Here is a 12,308-nt window from a genome sequence, read left to right on the forward strand (position 1 = left end):
GAGAGTTCCAGAAAAACATCTACTTCTGCTTTATTGACTATGCCAAAGCCTTTGACTGTGTGGAACACAATAAACTGTGGAAAATTCTGAAAGAGAAGGGAATACCAGACAGCCTGACCTGCCTCTTGAGAAACCTGTATGCAGGTCAGGAAGCAACAGTTAGAACTGGACATGGAACAACAGACTGGTTCCAAATAGGAAAAGGAGTACGTCAAGGCTGTATATTGTCACCCTGATTATTTAACTTATATGCAGAGTACATCATGAGAAACGCTGGGCTGGAGGAAGCACAAGATGGAGTCAAGATTGCCAGGAGAAATATCAATAACCTCAGATATGCAGATGACACCACCCTTATGGCAGAAAGTGAAGAGGAACTAAAGAGCCTCATGATGAAAGTGAAAGAGGAGAGTGAAAAAGTTGGCTTAAAGCTCAACATTCAGAAAACGATGATCATGGCATCTGGTCCCATCACTTCATGGGAAACAGATGGGGAAACAGTGGAAATAGTGTCAGAGTTTATTTTTTTGGGCTCCAAAATCACTGCAGATGATGATTGCAGCTGTGAAATTAAAAGACGCTTATTCCTTGGAAGGAAAGTTATGACCAACCTAGACAGCATATTAAAAAACAGAGATATTACTTTACCAACAAAGGTCCGTCTAGTCAAAGCTTTGGTTTTTCCAGTGGTCATGTATGGATGTGAGAGTTGGACTGTGAAGAAAGCTCAGTGCCAAAGAATTGATGCTTTTGAACTGTGGTGTTGGAGAAGACTCTTGAGAGTCCCTTGGACTGCAAGGAGATTCAACCAGTCCATCCTAAAGGAGACCAGTCCTGGGTGTTCATTGGAAGGACTGAGCTGAGGCTGAAAGTCCAATACTTTGGCCACCTGATGCGAAGAGCTGATTAATTGGAAAAGACCCTAATGCTGGGAGGGATTGAGGGCAGGAGGAAAAGGGGATGACAGATGATGAGATGGCTGGATGGTATCACCAACTCAATGGACATGAGTTTGAGTGAACTCCGGGAGTTGGTGATGGACAGGGAGGCCTGGCGTGCTGTAATTCATGGGGTCACAAAGAGTCAGACACGACCGAGCAACTGATCTGAAGTAATACTTGGCAAAATACAATGATTTGCTAAGATTGCATAATTTATATGTGATTCATCTTGAATGAAACTTGAGGCTTAAACTTTCTCCAGTGTATCACATTGCTGGTAGTTTTATTTCTTATTCTTTTCCGTGCTTCCTAACCCTTAGTATTACTCTTGAACTTACCCTAGAATTATATTCCTTCCATAACTCATAGTGTTGAATGATATTATTATGTTGATAAACAAGCAATTGAGGATAAAATCATCTCATCTTGGAAGCTTGAGGGTCTGTAGTTTGTTATTTATTGTCTAACTGAGATCTTTAAATATGGAGAAACTTCTGCGTCATATAATCAACCATCAGCGATACTTTGTTTTTTCGTACCTGGTTCATATCCAGAGCTTCCCTGGTGGCTCAGACAGTAAAGAGTCTTCTTGCAATGCCAGAGACCCTGGTTCGATCTCTGGGTTGGAAAGATCCCTTGGAGAAGGAAGTGGCACCCCACTCCAGTACTCTTGCCTGGAAAATCCCATGGATGGAGGAGCCTGGCAGGTTACAGTCCATGGGTCTCAAAGAGTCAGACATGACTGAGCGACTTCACTTTCATATCCATATCCATATCACTTTCATAGCCAGGATCTGTGGCTCATACGGGTGAGTCGTATGGCTCATGGCATTCATATGGGTGAACCATGGATACTCTGTGTTCTGATAGATTACATGTTTTCAAATTCCATTTTATTGATTTCCTCCTTTTATGAGCTTTTATAAATTGCTTAACCTCTTCAAATCTTAGTTTCCTCACCTGAAAAGCAGGCATAATAAAAGCACTGACTTTATAACATGTTTCAAGGTACAGATTAAAGTGTAGGCAGAAAACTTTGCACAGTGCCTAGCCTGGTGTAAGCTTGCTGTCATGTGATCTGTTGCTGCCAACTGTGCTGTGTTTTGTTGTTGTTTTTCCTACTTGTATTTAATCACAAATAGATTCGTACTCCCTCAGTTTACTCTCTAACCCTCTAGTCCCAGTGTGGTCATCAGCATCTTTTCGTAACCTTTAGCAGCAGCGTATAGATAGATCATCTCTGGAACACGGATGAGGGTTTGCTGTCAGACAGCCTCGTTTGGGTGAGTGAGTGGTGCGTGGACTGGGTTGCCTTCATCGTTAGCGAAGGTGAGTGTTTAGGTCCGTGCCTGGCAGGCAGCTCTGTAATTTATCATCCAGCTTTCTATGCTGGACTGACAGAGATGGCACTCTGAGGGTCAGCTGAAATAGAGCACGTTTTCCTGTTGGTTTACAGCTTCTTAGGGTCAGTGAGAGCCAGGGTTAATTCCACACGGTAATCCACGGACTGTGACATGAATTCCATCAACTGTTCATAAGTTACGGAAGAAGTTCTAGGAACTGCTTTTGGGCCTTTAAATCTCTGGGCCAGAAGGTTAATTACTTGCCTGCAGTTCCTACCAGCTTTCCATGTTAATAGATACCGGCTGTGTTGGCCCTTCTGTTCTGGTCTTGCTTGAATACTGTTATTTGAACGTAGTAATAAATCACTGTCTTAGGAAATATTTAATTTTTTGGTAACTATCTGCTATCATCTTAGAAATACAAAGAGTTGGTATATTACGGTTTGATTATGCTTGGATTTTTAGCCACTTTTTCTTCTCTAATAGTTTTTCCAGTGCAATTTAGCATTCTTTGTAGAATACTTCTTCAAAGTTATGAAAACAATAGGTATAACTAATTATAAGTAACTATAAGACAGTGACAATTATTCATAAACAAAAATAGACAAAAAAGACACTGTATACACAGATGAAAATTTAAACATGTCTTTTCACATTTTTATAATTAAATAACCTCTGTAGGTTGAGAGAGAATTTATTTTGCTATATTTATTTTCTAAGTGGTTAATTACTAATATTAGGCCAAACTAAATATTCTTTTACTTACAGGTAATCTAAGAGTTAGCAGAATAGTTGAGTGTAGAATCTGCATAGGAATAAAATTTCCTCTTCATCCCCATCATACTTCAGAGATTGATGTTGAGAGCTTCAGACTTTTCCTAAGAGATCTTACTCATAGGTAAAATCTTGAGCTGTATGTTTAATTCTTATTCTCTCAGTGTGATTTTGACACTTCAGATAATTTTTGATCAACCACATCTGTGGAATAAACCATTTTCCCTTTATTTGTTGTTGTTGTATTCATCTCTTCCCCCGTTGACTTTGAGCTAGTAACAATCATATATAACAAGTGAGAGAGACATTCATTTTGACTTTGAATAGTAATGTGATTTTTTTTTAACTTTTTTGAAAAAATATCAAAGGCCTTAGTTTTTTTAATGCAAAGATTATAATGCTCATGTCAAAGTCACAGGCATCCTATCTTAATAGGAGGTACATAGGAAAGAGGGAGGGAGTGACAAGTGTCTTGGAATAGAATGTGATGAACAGTTATCAAATGAACAGCACAGTCACAGAGACTCTGGTAAGAGGGATCGTTTAAAATATACCATAATTTATGTAACTCTATTTTTATTATTTCTTTTTTCTTTGCTTTGTTGGGACCCTCAAAAATGAAAGTGGCCTATGCAACAGTTTTCACTGTTGAAACTGTAATTCAGCATCTTTATTGGTAAATTATTAGCTAGTATTATCAATAGCTGCTGCTGTTAAATTTAGAACGCAGCATATTCCTTTAGGAAAACCAAAGGAGACTTTATTTCCTCTGATATATGCTTCTTCCTACCATTGCTACCATGCCAACTCCCCACCCCCACCCCATCCCCCCAAGCAGCTGCTCTCCGTGCTGTTTTTCTGTAGCTCTGAGTTGTGCCTCAGGCCTGAGGAAGGTTTTATATCTTTTATAGATTTTGGATAAGAGAAGAGTTTCTGGGCTTCTTGCTACTCAAAGTTTTATACTCTTGATTCGTCCTTGCTGGCACTGAAACAGGAAATCCCCTCTGTGTGCAGGCACCTAAGGTTTAACTGCTTCATCACTTCATGACCACTGTTTGCAAAGTACGCTCTTAAATACTGGGTTAAATAAAACTTGGGGGAGAAATTCTTAAAAATGGAAAACTACTGGGTAAAAAGATGCATGGTTTTCCACCAAAGTCTGACTCCCTTATAACAAAACCAAATCAGTGGTTACCTTACTTTACTTAGTGACCTTACTGTAAAGTGTCTCATGTATCAGTGTAGAGAATTCACGTAGGAGTTTTTCTTTCTTGGTCAGAACCTTTAAAACTTTCTTAGTGTCTGGATTGTTTCCGATGCTTCTGCTGTTTGTGGAACAACCTGCTTTGCTTCTGGCAGCACTCATGTCAAGGACCTCAGGAAGGTAGGTGTCTTGGACCCTTCAGACAAATCACACAGAATGGGTGACATTTGTATCTGTTTCCTGCCCAAGCCAGGGCTTCTTGAGTAGGAAACCTTTTACTTTTTCTTCCTGGTTAATTGTATTTTTAAAGTATTTGTGAAGTCTTGTCCTTTTTTGTTTTGCATCTCATATCCTATTTTGTTAGCATCAGTAAAACTTTTTGTTTTGCCCTCAACCGATATATAGGTCTGGCTTCTTTTTATTTTGGACTAGAAAGTTAGAACATGGCTCTCCTGTTTAACTTCCTCCCAGTGAACCCCGCCTCACTTGCTTTGCCATCTTTTCAGAAATGAACTGTTGATACTGAAACTGAAGTTTCTTAAGGAAGAAAAAATGCATCTTTTACTTTCTTGAAGTGCTGTAGAAACTTGCATTTTTTAAAAAAAAGACTCGATTTGTTTTGGTTCAGTATTTTGGGACGCAAAGGTCCCCCTCGGTCATCTTTCGATTTTTACATTTTATGGGCCACTTCATTACAAATAGTGAACTCTTTAAACTTTAAAAAGTCCAGCAATCCCACTGCTGGGCATACACACTGAGGAAACCAGAAGGGAAAGAGACACGTGTACCCCAATGTTCATCGCAGCGCTGTTTATAATAGCCAGAACATGGAAGCAACCTAGATGCCCGTCAGCAGATGAATGGATAAGAAAGCTGTGGCACATATACACAATGGAGTATTACTCAGCCATTAAAAAGAATACATTTGAATCAGTTCTAATGAGATGGATGAAACTGGAACCTATTATACAGAGTGAAGTAAGCCAGAAAGAAAAACACCAATACAGTATACTAACACATATATATGGAATTTAGAAAGATGGTAACAATAACCCTGTGTACGAGACAGCAAAAGAGACACTGATGTATAGAACAGTCTTATGGACTCTGTGGGAGAGGGAGAGGGTGGGGAGATTTGGGAGAATGGCATTGAAACATGTATAGTATCGTGTGTGGGACGAGTCACCAGTCCAGGTTTGATGCACGATGCTGGATGCTTGGGGCTGGTGCACTGGGATGACCCAGAGGGAGGGTATGGGGAGGGGGGAGGGAGGAGGGTTCAGGATGGGGAACACAGGTGTGCCTGTGGTGGATTCATTTCGATGTTTGGCAAAACTAATGCAATATTGTGAAGTTTAAAAATAAAAAAAAAAGAATAATAAAAGAAAGTAGAGTATCTCTAAATACTCAAGGAGTAAATGTCAAGTTCAGATTTGTGTTGTCTTTCTAAGATGACAGTGAAATTCCACAATATTTGATTAATAGCAGCATCCCAGGAGTAACAGTTTGGGGTTCAGTGAAGTGGGGTTTTGTGACTCTTTTGGCTACAGAAAAAAAAAAAGTATTTCAGTTCATAGAAAATTGCCAAGAATGAATTTGAGCTACTCCTGTTTCTCAGTGTAGCATTTTACTTCTCTCTATACTGTACTGCTAATTTATTAAATTTCTCCATTGGTTAAAGGGATTAAAATGGTGAAATTGGAAAAGTGCTTGGGTAATGGTTATACAATTCTAATTTTTGGTTTAATTTTCATTTAGAATGAGTCACTTCGATGTTTTGTAACAATTTTGTTAATAGAAATATAAGAAATATAATTCATAAATAGAAAAATAAGCCAATCCTGTGATATTCATGGAAAACAAATAGCAAGTTTTAAAGAATTCCCATATATATATGTTAAAGTTCAACCATGTGGAACCATCTGACAGTATTTTTCATGAAACATACACTTCTGAGGCTTGCTTTCTTCATTTGAAATTGCCATCTCCAAAACTTGATTTTTGTTAGAGAAATAAAAGTAAAAATTAAAATTATGACTCAAAACTCCTTAAACATTATTTAATTCAATTATTTAAATATTATTTAATTTGAATTCATCAAAAATGAGAGTTTGACCTTACTCCATCTTAAATTATATTTTCTCTGTATATATATCTTTTCATGTTTTCAGAGTTATGGGAATTCCTGAAATCTATATAGGTATTAAAAAATATACTGATAAAATAAAAGTTAAAGTTATTAAAATGCTTCCTGGAGATGGTTTATTTTGATTTTAATAAAAATCTCTTAGAACATTTGTTGACGTTTTATGCTTGTTTAAAAATCTCTAAAACTGTGGGGCTCATTAGCTGTACACTTTTTTAAAAAAAACAGTATGGTAAAATATACATAACATAAACTTTATCATTTTAAGCACTTTGTTCTGTACATTTTAATTTTCAGATGTCCAGATTATTAAGTCTTTTGCATTCAATGTGTTTAGTGGCATTAAATAAAATTTGATAAATTTCTGATAGAGTGATCAAGTTCGTGTCTAAATTTAAATCCATGGTCTAAATTTAAGAATATCAAAATATCTAATATAGGTATATTGAAGTTTGCAAGATTTTTATTTACTAACTTTTGTTGCATAAATACAGATCTTTAGAAAGGACTTGTCAAGGTGGACATTGGAGTGATTACGTAGCAGTAGATGGATATTCAGTGATTCGGTGGCTTTAAGGCTTTTCCGTTTATCATGAAGTTTCATACTAACCTGAATTCCCTTCACAGATTTTAAGATTCCATTTTATTTTACTTTTTTTTAACTTTCTATTTTGTATTGAGGTATAGCTAATTAACAGTGTTTTTATACTTTCAGGTGCACATCGAAGGGACTCAGCCATACATATATATGTATCCATTCTTCCCCAAACTCCCCCGTTTTAATATTAGCATGTTAATCCTTTAGTGAGGCCTGGAGTTCTTCTGATGTCTTTATAGCACAAAAAATGGTAAAGTCAATAAATTATAATCCTAATGGCATACATTAAACAAACAACAATGGCATATATTAAACTAGAATCAGATTTTTCCTGTTGTGTTTGACCATATGTGCCAGTGAATGGTTTTGGTCATAGTGTGTTTTCTTTGTTAAAGATGCATGGTAGTGTGTTTGGGGACCAGGCGAGACTCTGGGTACTTCATGTGGCATCCATATGTCCCCCTTTCATTACCACCAGCTGCCTTTGCAAAGCCATCTGCAGTTTTTGGAGTTCTTTTCTAAATATCCACACTCACCCCCTTTGTGTATTTCAAGTACTTTTAGGCTACGTCCATCTCAGATGTGGCAGCAGTGGGAATTTGGGGGAACCCATTTCAAGTCCAGTAAGTTAAAAAGCTTGTAATTCTACAATAAAGAGTTACAGAAAAAGTCACTTAAATTGGCATCAAGAAATTACATTCAGTTCTTTTACCTTTCCTAATGACCTTTCCTAAGTTCTTTGCCTGTCGTCACCTACCAGAGGTCTTTCTTCAATCCATCTCCTTGTTTTATTTTCTTCTTACAGTGTCAGTATCTGAAATTATCTTGTTTTTTCTTTACCATTTTCTTGTCTTATTACACTAGTAAAATTGAAGAGGCAGTGATTTTGTGAATATATTCACAACTGTGTTCTTAAAGCCCAGGGCAGTAAATAGAAGATGGTGTGTGCTCAAAAAATGTCTATTTAATGAATGAATAAATTAGCTTCCAGGATTATCTACTTTGTGACACCTGTTCAAGTCAACTTAAAATCAACCTTCTACAGTTGTCATCATGTTTCTTTGTGTTCCTTGATGTGTTTGAAGAAAACAGAAGTGGACTTTAATGATATTCAGTGTCAGAATAATTTAAAGAAGCAAAATGCAAAACGCTCATCTATTTTCCTTAGTTAAGTGAAAACATTTTGCTGTTAGATATGCTTCAGTATTATTCATGCTACTACGCTCATTGAATCTTAGCTATTGGTAGCTAAGTCTCATAATGTAGTATGGGATGTTTGCCAATACTATTTTTCCTTTCTAAATGTTGAAGGTAGTTACTTAAATGTGGTTCTCAAGGCGTAGTTCAATATTATGTCAGTATGTGCATCCACTTGGGATCTGCTTTGAGATATAACATGCATTCCTAGCCTGCCCCTGACTTTTTCCTGATGAGCTTTGATAACTAAAGGAATGCCTCAATCTCCCAGTCAGAAAGATCTGGTCAATGTCAGCTGTAATTGCAAGAAGCAGAGTTTTTGACAGTAACTTTAGAAACTCTAACCTCATTTATATAAAAACTAGCCATATTATTAATTTATGTGATGGTCTAAGGGTTAAATATTAAGCATTAAAATTCTGATTCTACCGTTTAACAGCTGTGTCATCATGAACAAATCACTTATCTTCCCTGTGCCTTACTTTCCTCACTTGTAAACTCAAGCTATGAATTCCTAGATCATAATGTTGTTACAAGAAATAAAATTACTAATTTACCTCAAGTGTTCTGAACAGTATGTTTCAACCATTACTTTTCGATTTAGGTTGGTTTTTAGCTCAGTTTTTTTTTTTTTTAGCTAAGTTTCAGATGAACTAATTTTCATGTTAGTGAGAATTTGAACATTGCTATTAACTTATGCAAAATGTGAACAGTCAGTCTTCAAATCTACTAGAGATGTTTAAAAATAATCATTGTTTGGATTCACATCATATTGTACATCAGAGCTTATATACTGGCAGTGATAATGTAAGAAAGAAAGATCTATATTCTTAGAGTTAACCAAAATTGAAGGATAATTTCCACTCACACCATAATAATTTTATGTGTAGACAAAAATATTTCCTGGAAACATACTCATCACAGTACTTGCAATAATGACAGAAAATATCACATGCATAATGTGAAAAAAACAAAACCTAGAAATAACAGCTTGTCTTTAATTTGAAAGTTAGACAAATGGCTTTAATATTTAGCAGCATGTTGGCTTGTACAGGTAACATTCAGCTTCTGATTGTATGAGAGAGCAGATAGCTTTGTTCATGGAGTCTGAGAGAGGCAGGATTGCTTTAAACATGCTCCAACCAAAAGGGTGACAGCTTAATGTAGTCTGTCAAGGCTGATTCTCAAACCACACACTCTGGTTTTTAAATGAATTTATCAAAGCCATTTACCCAGTGACAGCCTTTAAAACTGGAGTTAAACCCTGGGGTGGTAGAATGAGTGGAGTGGAACTTACTCTGTACCCAGACCTGTCAGCTCAACATTGCAGGATCTCAGGGTTGGAAGGAGGTAGAAACACTGATAGTCTAGAGTACTGGTTTCTCTTCTGAGCATTCTACTTAGGTCTCAGGGACAGCAGACAGAGAGACATCAATAATGATAATAATTGCCTCCATTATGAACAAGGTGATTCTATGAGTTTGCTAGTACTGCTGTAACAAAGCACCGCAAACTGAGTGGCTTAAACAACAAAAATGTATTGTCTAATACCTTCTGTTATGGAGGCTAGAAGGCTGAGATCAAGGCATTGGCATGACCTCACTCCCTCTGAAGGCACCAGGGAAGCATCTGCTCCAGGATTTTCTTTTGGCAGTTCTGCTGCGGCAGCGTAACTCCACTCTTCACAGGGCCTTCTCCCTGTGTCTCTGTCTCTTCATGGGTATGTTCTTGTATGGACACCAGTCACATAAGGTTAGGGATAACACAACTCTAGTGACATTTGCAACAGCCTTATTTCCAGATAAGGTCGTTCTGAGGTGCTGGAATTAGGACTTTAATATGTGCATTTTTTTTTTTTGGAGGAGGGGAGCACAGTTCAATCCGAAATAGGTGGCCATACATTTTTATTGTCCCAACTGGATCAATTGTGTCAGTGAAAAGGAGTGCTATTAATAGTTGTTCCATGTTTGCCGACACAGAGAATGCTTTAAACAAACATGAATGTTTGGTCAGAATATCTTGGAGATAGGTAAAGTTTATTCCATTTTTCAGAGGTTCACTAAGGTTGCATGGCTTCCCCAGAGTTACACCTAGAAGAGGATGAGCAGTATTCAGACTCAGAACAATCAGACTATAGAAGAGGAGAAAAAGCTCATGTCTGTAGTGGAAACTTCTGCGTTATGACACCAGTTAAAATAGGGAATTAACTTGTTTTGCCCCATTGTCTAAAATTTCTTAGCATTTGTTATCTCATTTTCCTTGCTTAATCAATTTTGGCTGTCATGAAAGAAAATAATAATTTGATGTGTTTCATTAAGTTTAATTCACATAACCAACAACTATAAATCTTTGATTCTTTCATATTTTTCTGGCTATTCTATTTGTATTTGGAGAGCAATCACACACATAAAGTTCTGTCTTTGATACAAAGAGAATAGCTATGAATATTAAGTTAATTTATGATTGCTAAAAATTTCTGAAACATCTTTACCAACAATTTTACTGTTTATCATGCTTTATCTGTAATCTAGATTAATTTAATTGTTAATAGATAAGGAAATATTTTAGCACTCTTCTTAAGAAGAAAATTGAAAATCTAAAATGTAAAAGATTTTACATTGAAAATATAAAAAGTTACTTCCTTTTCATACTTTCTGAAGAAGGAAATAAAATTATCTGGACTTCTGTGATATAGGAGTTACCTCCATGAGTTACCTCCATGAGCATTAGCAACTTGCTCTTTTCTTCCAGTCTTTTTTCAGTGAGTTTGCATTGTTAAAGTTCAGTGATTACAAAATCAATAAATGATAATTTCTGTTATTACTTCTGTCACTGATGCTCTTACTATTATGGCTGATGCTATGAATATTTTTTTCATTCTTGTTGTTGAAAAAAAAATGTACAAATATCAGAGAACTGAAAATAATAAAACTTAAGAGATTAGATGTAGGGAGAAGTAAGTAAAAAATGGCTATTTAAGTTTCTCATTTGGTAAGTGGATGAATGTGGTATAACTAATCAGGACAGGACACACAGGACACACAGTGGCGGAGGATAAAGTTCATTAATGCTGAATTTTAATTGTTGGTGAAATATACAAATGAAGGTACCCAATGGGTATACAGATAGCTCAAGATAGGAGCTCAACAGAGATCTGGAATGAAGATAAACATATGCTATCATTTTAGGGTTAAAATAGGATTATCTTTTCCTAGTTGTTCAAATAAATTGGACCCTACTAAGTCTTTTTTTTGTGTGTGTATGAAAAGCCACACCTACCCAGGTTCACAGCCATAATAAAGTCAAGAACTCTCAGTCAATTTACTTAGTGCAAAAGTTGATTTTGTCTCCCAGAAAAAAATTGGTAAGCCTAGATAGTTTGTTGAGTTCTGTTCCAGTCTGTGCCGCCTTTGTTATTTTTAGGTTTTTCTTTCTTCCTCCTCGAGTGGTTGTCATTGTTTCACACTGTCCACTTGAGAGAGAGTTCAGAGGGAGTGTCCTGGGTCTGTCTCAAGGAGAGGCTGGGGAGCTGCTGAGCTGGAGACTCTGCCCCAGTTATTTGCCAGTGACGTTACTGTCGACAAGGGTTCAGAGAGCAGGGCGAGTCCCCCTGTGCCTCAGGGCCTCCAGTCCCAGGAACGTGGCTGGACACTTTGTAAAGCAACTGGGCAGAGGTCAGGCAAGGCCGAGACGAGAAGGGACCATTGGTTTAAGCCCCAAGAAGCTCATTGTCGACCTGGTGGACATGTTCACTGGCGTGACTCAAGTAGCCTGTGCTTGAATGAGACTGAGTGAGAAGAGAATCTAATGGGATGTAAGGGAGCAGAGGACCAGCATACTGCTTGTCCAAAGGCCTGTCTCTGAGGGGGAAGGGGAGACAGAAATTTTACATGTGCTGAAGGCACATGTTTTATTGTATTGATGTCTGCTTGCAGCTGGGATCTAGCATCCTGTCATGTAAGTACATTCTCATTTCTTCATACTAGTGATTTTGAGTTCCTGTCCATTCTGAATAACTAAGCTTTGACAAGTGAGTAGCTTCACATTCGTCCTGGAGATTAAATTTTGTCATATTTTTTATTTTATTTTTTACAGTAAAACTTTT

The 12,308-nt window shown here is 37.0% G+C and overlaps 1 protein-coding gene across 9 annotated transcripts in view; it reads left to right on the plus strand.

The window, feature by feature from the left end:
- Window positions 1-12,308, plus strand: part of PRDM5 (PR/SET domain 5) — a 255,174-nt gene that overhangs the window by 164,549 nt on the left and 78,317 nt on the right. The window lies entirely within an intron of this gene.

The sequence above is a fragment of the Bos indicus x Bos taurus genome, chromosome 6 (assembly GCF_003369695.1).
Source record: "Bos indicus x Bos taurus breed Angus x Brahman F1 hybrid chromosome 6, Bos_hybrid_MaternalHap_v2.0, whole genome shotgun sequence".
Taxonomy (NCBI): domain Eukaryota; kingdom Metazoa; phylum Chordata; class Mammalia; order Artiodactyla; family Bovidae; genus Bos; species Bos indicus x Bos taurus.